Source organism: Armigeres subalbatus, chromosome 3 (genome assembly GCF_024139115.2).
Source record: "Armigeres subalbatus isolate Guangzhou_Male chromosome 3, GZ_Asu_2, whole genome shotgun sequence".
Lineage (NCBI taxonomy): Eukaryota > Metazoa > Arthropoda > Insecta > Diptera > Culicidae > Armigeres > Armigeres subalbatus.
This window is the reverse complement of record NC_085141.1, coordinates 397396881-397408583: the sequence shown is the minus strand read 5'-3', so window position 1 is coordinate 397408583 and position 11703 is coordinate 397396881. Positions and strand designations below refer to the sequence as shown.

The following is an 11703-nucleotide window of genomic DNA, read 5'->3' as shown; positions in this document are numbered from 1 at the left end:
ACTCTCCTGCTCAGAGCAAAATGCTTCGCTCTCAGCGTGAATCACACTCACCGGAGAAGCTGCATCCTGCAGGCTCCCGGAATCCTTTGGCGAACAGGATCCAGTTTGGGTTGTTCGGAAAAAGTCAAAAAGTACACCCATGTGACGATCGCCGCTTCAGTCTCTCGGTATCTACATTGGCAAACGGACGTGGCCAACAACGCGCAGCACTGACTCGTGGTTCGTTGCCCCGATCTCGGTCCTAGTCCTCTTTCTGTCTGTCTGTTGACCCCCAGGTCTACCGTCTGGCGTCGTCTCGGATTGATAAGAATATTCAGACATTGCAGTCATCGCAGTTAAAGTGCAATTTAAAGTCCAACAAGATTGTGATCTCGCAAACCCATTAGCAGAACGGTAACGCTCGAGTGACAGTTGGACAGTCGTTCGCTCCGTTCTTGTTGGAATGGTGTCACGTCGCGTTCGTTATGGTGAGCAACCGTTGCGAATGAGAGAAACGACGGCACCCAAAAAGCAGTCTGCAGAAGCAAGAGGAGCACCAAGAACAAACCAGAAACCCTGAACTGCTCTCTGCCTGTGTGCGGTGGTGGATGGGCTTTAAAGCAACTGACAGCTTCAAGCTGGAAAAATGCGATTTCTTCAGGAGTGATTATGGTCCGCCTGCCGTCAGCTGCTACTGCAGTGGAACTGGACCTTCTGTAGTGAGTTTTGTCTTCCCGGTGCAGATTTCTGACTAGCGGCTATGGAGGAACGAGAGTGATAGTTGAATTACCGGGCGGAAACTTTAAATTCGATTGAGTGACCTGAAAAAGTTTATCCAGTTGTAGAATTGCTGAGCCGATGAGAAGGACGTGATGCTGGCCAGTGTCGTGATAAGACAGGTGTCCAATTAGAACAAAACTTGTTCCATACGTGACAGAGAGTTGATGGACTATACGAAGGTCGAGGATGGTTTTTAATCTCCAAAGTCTAGACAAAGCAGTGGCCTAGCCAAATATTTTAGATCGGAAAGAAGTGGTCTCGGCAGTGGTCCAGTTGACAAGTGTTTGTTTACGTTCGTGCTCGAACAGCGTTTGCACGTGAAAAGTCTGAAATTAATCAAAGGTCATGAACGAAATCAAAAATTGCGACCCCAGGAGAGGAACCTTTGATAAAAAGTGAACAGTAGTGGCAGTAGCTACGAAATTGACATTCAGCTGCTCGCTGCAGGTATCGTGTTTTGTTTTTAGTTTGCATACAAACTTCGCATGCTTATTCGGTGGAATGTTTGCATGTGTGAGTGGTCATCCCACTGCTTGAGAGAAAACCACGGTGTTGAAAAATATTGCAAATATATCTTCCACACACGACCTATGATTGTTAGAATCTCTAGTGATGCTTTCTATGTTAGTTTAAACAGAAAATAGGAGTAAAAATTGTTGTTTAAATTAGGCCTAGTAGTCAAAAGTTACAACCTTGCACAGGGGAAAAGAAAACAAGCGGTGTTTCCAATAAGAATAATGCCCTGCTAACGGGCGAGCTTCGGGAAGTGTGTTAGTGTTACAGCAGCATAGTCTGCTGGCAAGATTTGGGAAAAATCTCAGTGTGGCTGATGGTAGTGAAGAGGGGCGATGTTCTGTGATGCTGTGATGCAAGAATGAAAAGTGTTTCCAGTGCAAAATCGTGTACGTGGTGGCTGTGTTGGTGATTTTTTTACGTGTAAGTACTTCAAGTAAGGCTTTCTGTTATGTTAGAAGAATGGGAACGTTTAAAAAAGGTTGAAATATGTTTGATTCGGCTAGAAACCTGTTAAAGAATTTAGCCTCAATAAATCATATGTAGGCTTGTAAAGATACATATTTTTCCATAAACCTAATGTGACTTTAGGTTTTGTTCACAACTGTTCTATACTAAGTTATCAGAAAGTGCAAAACTTTTACACGTTTTCAAGTTTGAACTTGGAAATATTTTTATAAGAAGATTGAAACTGCATCTCATCGCGAACCAAACAGAAGTGGCATCAATTTCCTCGCTTCTTTTTGCTAACATGCATGCTAACTGCTGAAAAAATCACAAAAATAAGAAACAAATCAAATTCCTTCTCATTGCTTTGTTTTTTTTTGTTTTTGAAGGATGAATACTGGAGCTATGAGATGAAGTCCAGGAGCGGTAACCCTAAGTGTCCGCCATCCAAGCAGCTTTGATTGCTTTAAAGTCGGCAACATGCACTTCAAAACAAGTTTGAGAATGCATTCTGTTACTCTAAAAATTGTCTTGTCACATTCAAGTCAACCTTGGGTTCAGGATACTGTGGAATAGATGGTAACGAAAAAGCAGATATGCTGACGAGACTCGGATCATCAAGCCAGTTTACAGAACCAGCACCTTTTTGCAGCTTATCAACTTCTTCTCTTCGTATGGGAATCTACGAAAACAGAAAGAAATTTTAGGAACGCAACTAATATCAGGCAATCGAAACGTTTTATCACTCCAAATGTTTCCATGTCTCGCAACATTTAAGAATTATCTAAAAGAGACCTGAGCACGTATACGCGTCTCATTACAGGTCTTTGTCCGAATCGATATCATTTAAATTTCATAGGAAAACGAAATGATATGTGTCGCTTCTGTGAACATTTGGTCTGCCGTTGTCCGGCAATTTAACAAACAAGACGAAAGTTCTTCGCCAAGGAGCCACTTGAGGTTGGTAGAACAAATCTCAATTCGGTGGTGCTTAGCCGTGTTGGGGAGAAGCTGTTAGTCAAACATTGGAGCTCTCTTCAAATAACAATAATAAATATGGAGACAGCGGCAGCGTGAATTGGTGGATTTTCGTGCTCCAATGGCTGTAAGCACCAATGAGATTTTATCTATATACATAAAAATGAATTTCTGTCTGTCAAAACCTTTTAGACTCCTAACTACTAAACCAATCGGCGTAAAAATTTGTATGCAGAGGTTTTTGGGGTTGGGGAAGGTTCTTAAGATGGTTCGAGACCCCTCCCTCCTTTGAAAAGGGGGGCTCCCATACAAATGAAACCGAAATTTCTGCATAACTCTAGAACTAATCAATTTTAGGCGAAACGAGGTTCGTCGGGTCTGCTAGTATAAAATAAAAGTAAAGAGATTAGATTAAATTTCTCCAGAATGCTCTAAGAAAGTCTTCTAAAACTAACTCCTGCTTTACCCTAGCGGTATAAATACCATGAATTCCCGGTGTTGAGTCGTGTAGGAAGTTTTAGGATCTGATTTTATTTTTAGTTGTCTCGTAGTAAGGACTGTATCGAAAATAAGTTATCCACTTTCAAAGTGGTACTACTCAGAAGCTCATGAAGGTATTGGTTTGTTTTACCCTGCAATCGATGTATTCATATGTTAAGTTTCAAGTCAGAATTTGTTTGTTTGTTGAAAATTTGTTGTTTCCGATGTATCGCAAATTGAAAGTGATATTGAAATTCGAGTTTTGGACACATGGCTCCGTAAGAAGGGCATCGAGATGGATAATTTGACCAAGCGTTTCGCTATCCACCCCAAAGGTAAAAATTCATGGTCAACAAGCTTGGGGAATACTACACGTTCGCTAACCTGTCGGAAAAGGAAGAAAATCAAAATCAAGTGACCGGAATTCGGACCAGAAAGTAATCATGTTATAAAACGAGGCAATTTTATGCCGATTTGTGACCAGGAAGAAAAATGCTCGAATAAATGTTGGAATAGTGCAATATTTATTCAGTATTATATTTTTTCATGAAACTTAACAAACAGCATTAACATATATTGCTAGACAAATTGAAATAAATTTTTAAATTTCATCTGATTTTATTATGATGATAAAATATGATAAAATGATGTGGATTTCTTATTTTCGATACAGTCCTTAGTAGTTAAATCCTCGCAATAAATAATTATGTGAGGGATGTTACGCAACAAAATAAAAATAGTTTCGAAATTATAACTTATAATATATGTATGATAATTCTAATATATAACATAAAATATGTACTAAAAATATATAAAAATATGATTTTTGTCCAGAAAAAAAATCTCATCCATTTCCTGGAACTTCTGTATTAAGAATCTCCAGAATTTAATGATTAATAATTTTAAATAATTCCTGGAGAATGAATTTCCCAAATTATTTTTGAAAAGGGGTTCCCCAGAAAAAAACGGGAGCTCAGCTGTTGAATTTAAGGCAGTACAGTGGGGGACCGAAATCCATACAGCACCGAAGTCCGTCCACCTCAGAGATATCAATGAATTAAAGAGATTTAAAGGTAATTAATATATAAATAATTTATCTTATCCTGTTCATATACTTGTCAGTTAAATTTTTGGCCATTGAAATAGAAAGTAGGCTTTGAAATTAAAATAACAAAAATCAAAAACAATCCGCTGCCGTTTGCAGTTTCATGCGCCATTTTTTCGCGTGTTGACCATGATTGTACCCCAAAGTGTCTGTATTTAAATTGCAATTTGCAATGAATAAAGTAAGCTCATCGGAGTACAAACCAAACGGATCTCTTCCCAAGGTGTGTATTGAACTATTTACAGTGATCTAGTCTAGTTATTTGTGGAGCTTTAATTTAAAATTTAAGTGAAGTCCACAGTGAACGGATTTCTATTCAGGAGGTGTTGATTTACTTCATTATTTTATCATGGTTCTCGTAGTTTTTATCGCGTAAAAGTGGAACACTTCGAAAATAGAGATCCTCTTGCAACTGAATCAACGACGAACGTCTCATTTACATTTGACTTAAATTTTCTAGAGACTGTCACATATAACGAAGTGCTTAAGTGTACGGATTTCGATGCCCCACGGTAATAACGCTTAGGTTGGCAAAATAATTTAAGTGTTTGGAAGGTTTGTCTGAATCAAAGGGAAGGCAGAAATCTCGCTTAACTTTTCAAAAGGACCTAAGTAACATTTTTTTCATGAATTAATTTGAATAGCGCAATCAACAGAACAACATGAAAGTTTTTGATTGCAGTACTCAGATTAATTCATGAAAAAAATGTTACTTAGGTCCTTTTGAAAAGTTAAGCGAGAAATGCATTCTGAAAAGAAACAGGAGTCAAGAGCATGGTGTTCTTGGTTTTGAACTCTGAACACTGGGTTGGCACGCAAGCAAAAACAATCTTGATACCTAACTTAGGCTCCCAAAATTTGAAAAAAAAAATGCAAAAAAATACGAGCATGTTTGATTTCTATCCGAAAGTTGTCCCGTGTTTCGTTTCTTAGTGATACATGTATAGGGCATTGCATGCGCTGGTTGCTGGGGAAAATTATTCTAAGTCTTGACGTTTACTGGCCTTGTTGTTTACGATTGGGACTCAATCAAAATTCAATGAAGGTGTGATAAAAAAAACACCAACATGTGTCGCGCACATTTAGCACAACGCATGAAGGCGATTTTCAGCTCTGCCGGCGCCATAGTTCTGGTTCAAAATAGTTGGCCACCAGTTATTTTGGCGTATCGATAATTTGGCGTCAATAGTAAAAAAATGACATTTGAAGGAGAATCGATAAATTCAATTGAACACTTACTCCACGGGATATTCCTCCAGGAGTTTATTGAAAAGTTCTTCTAAATATTCCGTTTGCAACTTCCTTTTCAATTTCCATTCAGACTTCCTCCAAACATGCTTAAGTAGCCTGCTGCAGATGTTGCTTATAAACTTCCCTCAGAACTTCTTTCATAAATCTTTTCGGAAGTTATCCAGATAGTTACTTTAGAAGTTCTTCCAGGAACTCTTTCTAAAATTTCCCCAAAAATTCCATAGGAAATTATTCTCTAAATTCCTTCGGAAACTACTCCACAAGCTTCATCAGGGGTTCTTACAGGAATTCTTTCGGAAGCTCCTTAAAAAGTTACCTACGAAATTTTTCTAGCGATTTCTTAGAAAAAGGAGTTTTTTGAAAATTTCTCAAGGAGTTCCGTCGGAAATTTGCTTGTGAACTTCCCTTTTATGAACTTCCCAAATATTCCTCCAAAAACTCTTTTGGATTTTTTTTACAGAAATTCTTTTGAAAATTCTTCCAGGAATTCCACCGGAAATTCTTACTGAGATTGCTTCGAAAATTCCTCCCAAAGTTCTTCTAGCTGTTTCTCATAAACTTTCATCAGGAATTTTCTCAGCCCAAGTATTATTTCAAGCTGTATTCCGCTCTAGGGATGGTTTTCAAGATCAATTTATAAGATCTAACAATAAAACCCAATATTACACGACAACCATTGGATGACCACTATAAGAGTAAGATATGACGAAGTGGCTCTCTCTAGATAACCACTATAAACATGTTAAAAGAGTATTTAGAAATCCTTTTTAAACCACCTGCAAAAGGTAACTTGGCTGTGGCAGCTGTCAGAAATCTTGCTTTGAAAAAAGGGAAACAAAACTTTGCAGAAAAATAATTACATAAAATGTTGATGACAAGCATGATGAGGATGACTACTAAAAATATTATTTTCAAATTGTTTCACAATGTGCTTCCATCGGAATGATGTGCGCGTTCAATTTCATGGTGAAAACTAGGGAAAAAGTAAGATTGAACACCACGCGCTCTCAAAATAATGTAGTTTTGGCCATTATATTTATAATAATTGTAGCAGCAATATCCCTAATTTCCCTTGAATATATTGATATTTCTCCTCAATATATTTCTAATGAAAATCAATGATAAGGGTTTTACGCGGTGAAAACATTACCTAATCATGCAAGTGAGTGATAAATTTTACCGACTTAAAAATGCTTCTCCGTTTTCAATATGGCCATCATAAACTTCGATTAGAAAAATGTTGATCTTGTTAAACACCTTTATAAACTCTTTGCAATGCAAATATTCTTATTGGGGCTACTCATTTCACCACATTACGACCAAAAATTTTGGTTTTGATCGAGCTGTGGAAATAGGATTTATCACACTCTCCATCACAACCGTAGAGTCGCTCATAAGGTCAATAAGCTTTTGACGTTTGAAGCTTTTTCAGCATATTTATGAGACGTTTATTGGTAGCCATAAGATCGACAATAAAACTGAGCAATAAGCTATCGAGATTGCTATTATAAATCCGCTATAAGAATTAAATAAATCCAAGAAGCATGGAAATTGTTACTTGGGCAGAAGTTCTTCCAGGAATCTTTACGGAAGATTCTTCGGAAAGACCTCCAGAAACTGCTTCGGAAAATCCTCCAGAAATTCCTTAGGAATTACCTCCAGGAATTACATGAAGAAATGTTTCAGACGTTGCTTATGTATACTGCCCTCGGGAATTGCATCAGAAACTCCTCCAGCAATCTTTTCGGAAGTTCCCCAAGGAGTTACTTCGGAAATTCCTCCAGAAATTATGTAGGAAATTATTCCAGAAATTCCATCGGGAACTTCTTCAGAAGTTCAGAAAACAATCCTTATTCATTTTTTTCTGAAATTCCATGCAAAATTCCTCCAGAAATTCCATCGGCAATTCTTTCCTTTTTTCAGAGGTGCCTCGAAGCGTTCTTAAATTCCTCCAAAAATTCCTTTGTAAATCGCTTTAGCAATTTGCTCAAAAATTGTTCCAGAAACTCCTTTGATTTTTTTTTTCAAGCTCTTCGTTAGGATACTTCTCGAATAAATTCCTCCAGGAGTTCTTTCAAAAATGGCTCTGGAAAATCTTTCGAAATTTCCTCCAGAGGAATTTTTAAAATTCCCGGAATTTATTTAGAAAATTTATTTGCATATTCCTTTGAAAATTTCTACTGGGTCCTTCAATATTCCACCACGATTTTTTCACAAATTCTTGCTGGGATTGCTGAAGAAATTCCACCGGAAATACGCTCGAAAATTTATCAAGGGATTGAATCCGTTTGAACGATATCTTCACTTGACAATTCCTCTGAAGCAATGGGCCGTATGAATAAAAAGTAGTAAGTTCGAGTTTACTACACTTTGAGTAGTAAACGTCACTTGTGGAACATGTTCGTATGAATAAAAGAGACTTTACTACACTACACATTTCGAACATACTACAAACAACTGATTTAGATTGAATAAAAGAGGAGTTTACTACTGATTTCTTGTAGTCTGCTCAAGACGTTGCTACTAATGTTTTAAATACAGATTATTCATCAGAATCGAAGCGGACCGTCTTTGTTTTTAAAAAGAGAAGTCCAATTTAAGGAAAACAGGCACGTCTTTTGTCGATTAGCTGCAAGAAATGATGAAATCAGCATCGTCACCATGGGGTCTATTTTGTTTCGACATTTCTGCATGTAGTAAATGGTAGTAAACTGCAGTAAAGGCTATGTTCGAATGTAGCATATGCCATAAGTCTGAATTTATTTTTATTCATACCAAACATGTAGTTTTCTCTGTGGACTTTATTTACGAGTATACTATCTATCTATAGATACTACAAGCGTTCAGTTTTGCTACTTTTTATTCATACGACTCTATGAATGATTTGATTCGGAAATTCCTCCAGCAGCTCTATGAGAAATTCCTTTAGGAGGTTTTAGGGAATGCTTTTTCAATTCCTATCGTGACTTCCTCCAGAAATTCTAAGGGATCTTGCCCCAGATGTTGCTTATAAACTTTCCTCAGGTATTGCTTTAGAAATTCCTCCAAACATTTCTTAGCAAATCCCTTTAGGAATTCTAAAATAAACTGTTCCAGAAATACCTTTGGGAGCCTCTTCAGTGATTCTATCGGATGTTCCCCAAGAAGTTTCTTCGAGAAATTCTTGAAATTCCCGGAATTTATTTCAAAAGTTCCTTCGTGAATTTCTTCAAGAATTTCTATAAAAAATATCTGTGAAAAAATTCAAAAGGAATTTCCAGAGGAATTGCTATACGAACATCTGGACGAACTTATTCGTGGAACTTTCGATGGTTTTCGTGGTGAAATTGACAACGGAATTCCTAAATGTTTTTAAATTTAAAAAATCGATAAAATTCCTTGAAGAATCTTCGAAAAATTCTGGGAAAAAATCTTGAAGTAATTTCTGGAAGAAGTGTCGGGAGGAATATCTTACGGATTTCTTGAAGGACATTTAAAGGGATTTTTTGAAGAAATATCCGAATCAATTCTTTGAAGTCCTTCCGCAATAATTTGCAATTCCTGAAGGAATTTCAAAAGGATTTTTTTGAGGAATTTCCTATGAAACTTCAAGGAACTTCCTTTAGAAAAGAAAATTCCATAGAAATGCCAGGAAGTATTTTCGAAAGAATTTCTGGAGAATTTTTGGAGGAATTTTTAAGCAATACCTGAGGAAAGTTTATGAGCAACGACTGAAATAATTTCTCATGGAATTCCTGGAGGTTTTTCCAAGGAATTTTTGGAGTAATTTCTAAGACAATTACTGAGGGAAATGAGTGAGTGACCGATCTTAAGACGTTTAAGTAGTGAACTGTTTTGGCGGTCTACTTCCCCATAAGCTTATGGTTTCCTCTGATGTAATCTTTTCCATTATGCAGATTTCTTTGTAGCGACTTTTGTAGTCTACGACCACTAGTAAATAATCGCCTGATGGGAGTGGACCCAAGCCACGGTTCTACTAGCATTGTTATGCGTTGCATGGGTTCGGGGGCACAGGGTTTGCTTACTAAACGACACACCTCACATTCTTTTACTACTTTCTTCGCATCGGCATCCATGCCCGACCATCAAACTTTGACCTTCATGGACTAGCTGCAACATTCTTGCGCGTAACTGTTTTGATATTAGCAACCGCTTTCCGCGGAGGACACATCCTTCCAGTAAACTGAGGGCCTTTTGCAATGACACATACATCTTCGCACCTGTTCTAATCGATTCATTATAAAAATCTGATGTTGATATGGTACCTTTTAACGAGAATTAGTTTAGAATGTCTAACTCGTTCTTTATTTCAGATACTTCAATGGCAACCGATCGCCGTAATACACAAATGATCGTCAGAGTTATCCACGTCGTAATTGTTATTTAAATTGTAATGGAGCGATAATGAATCAGCAACATTGTCTTTCCCATATTTGTAAATTATGCAAAATTTGAATGGTGTAAGCCCAAACACCCATCTTTCGATCCGACCCGGTGGTTGGGAAGTAAAATTTGGTATCTAAAAATTGTCGTGAGTGGTCGGTGATCCGCCTCAAGCTCAAAATCTCTTCCGATGAGGTAAACCTGAAATTTTTCAACGCTCCAAATGATCACTAAGGCTTCCTTTTCAGTTTGGCAGTAGCGCCTTTCCGTTGCGGATAAACTTTTGCCAGCGTACGATATTATGATTGGTTTATCGTCGTTTTCATCCTCGAACTGGACTAAAACAGCTCCCAATCCCACGGGAGATGTGTGTGCAATGACTTTCGTTCGACTTTCGTTGCGTTGAAAGCTATCTCAAGTCGTGATTCCCATTCGAACGTGTTACCCCCGGTGATAAGTTGCCGTATATCGAATGTTTTACACGTTTTCTCGTTCAGAGTACTAACAGCGACCGATAATTGTCCAGTTCACCAGTTCAGGGTATGACATTACGCCAACATTACTTAAGACGCCTACAATCAAGCTAAACAGAATACAAAGTATGGTATTATATATAACATACCTTTTAGCTTCCTTCAAACCACCAAACCGAGCAACTTGAAGAAACGCTTTCGTCATTACATCTGCTATTTGATCCACTTTCAGTCAAACGGTGCTCTTAACCGTTTTGTTACCTACCAAAACGTATTTTCTTACAATAATTTTATAAAGTTTTTTCGATTTTTCGGTTTATTTCTCGCCTAATTTAGAGAACAAGACTATATAGAATCAGTATCAGCAGCTAGCACACTTTGAATGTTTTGAACCACAGGTGATTAAATTCGATTTTGTGCTGTTTGCACTTAGCACGAGCCGGAAAATAAAATTCCATCCAAATGCTGTGAAACGGATGGAACGGGACTCTCACCTCACACAGCAGCGAACAAACAATGCTGCAGAACAAGTAGAACGGTTAAAAAACTGTAAGCAGTTTTGTGTGTTTTTTTTTGCGAACCGTTTCGGTTTGTTTGATTTTTGTTAAATAACAGTGTTTGTGAAATGACAGTTTTTCGCGGAATATTTCCCAACACTGCGTGGAGGTAGTGTTCTCAGTATTCCTGTAAATGATGGTTAAACAAAACTACCCTCGGTACGAGCTAGAGCGACTGAAGAAACCTCATGTGACCACTGCTTCTCGATACAGCGTTACCGAAAGCGGGTGATCTCGATGGGGTCAGCAGCGGACAGCAACTTCGGGTATGTGAGACAAAGTCGACGGAACGATTGATTCGACGGAGAGTGCAGACAGATTCTGAAGAAGAAAGACGCAGTGCGGGTAGTCACGCTACAATAAGAAATCCGTCAATTCCTGGAAAAGGAGACGCAGACCCGCCTCTTTCAGGAGAAGAAACGCATCCACAGCCTGAAAGAAGTGAAGTGCGAAGAGTTGGAACAATTGTGCCGAGAAAATGCCAAAGTGGTAACTTTATGGATCCGGAGTTCCTCAAAAGCCCATTTCGATAGACTTCGTCAGGCCTTTTGCATATTCCGGGCTTCCGGAACCTGTTTCATGGCCATCACATAGCCAGCTTTACCCTACCAAGAAACTAAGGCGTTTTCTAGATTACTCATAAGATTCTGAGAAGTTCGAGTAGTCGGAAGACCGACTTGTTTTGTAGTTCTATTTTGTTCTTTTGTACCAGAAATTCCGGGTTTCAGGAACCTGTTCCGTGGTCACATCGCATGGC

General features: G+C 38.1%; 1 protein-coding gene across 14 annotated transcripts in view; it reads left to right on the top strand.

The window, feature by feature from the left end:
• Positions 1–237: 237 nt before the first annotated feature.
• The window catches only part of LOC134226894 (protein O-mannosyl-transferase Tmtc3-like), a 741179-nt gene continuing 729713 nt past the window's right edge, over positions 238–11703 (top strand). For 2 of the 14 annotated variants that reach the window (XM_062707989.1, XM_062707988.1), the window contains exon 1: positions 493–1206. The gene's annotated coding sequence lies outside the window, so the exon portion shown is untranslated. Of the gene's footprint in view, positions 394–451; positions 468–492; positions 1696–11703 lie in introns of those variants that run through there. The other 12 variants (XM_062707982.1, XM_062707987.1, XM_062707985.1 and 9 more) reach the window with 12 other exon arrangements.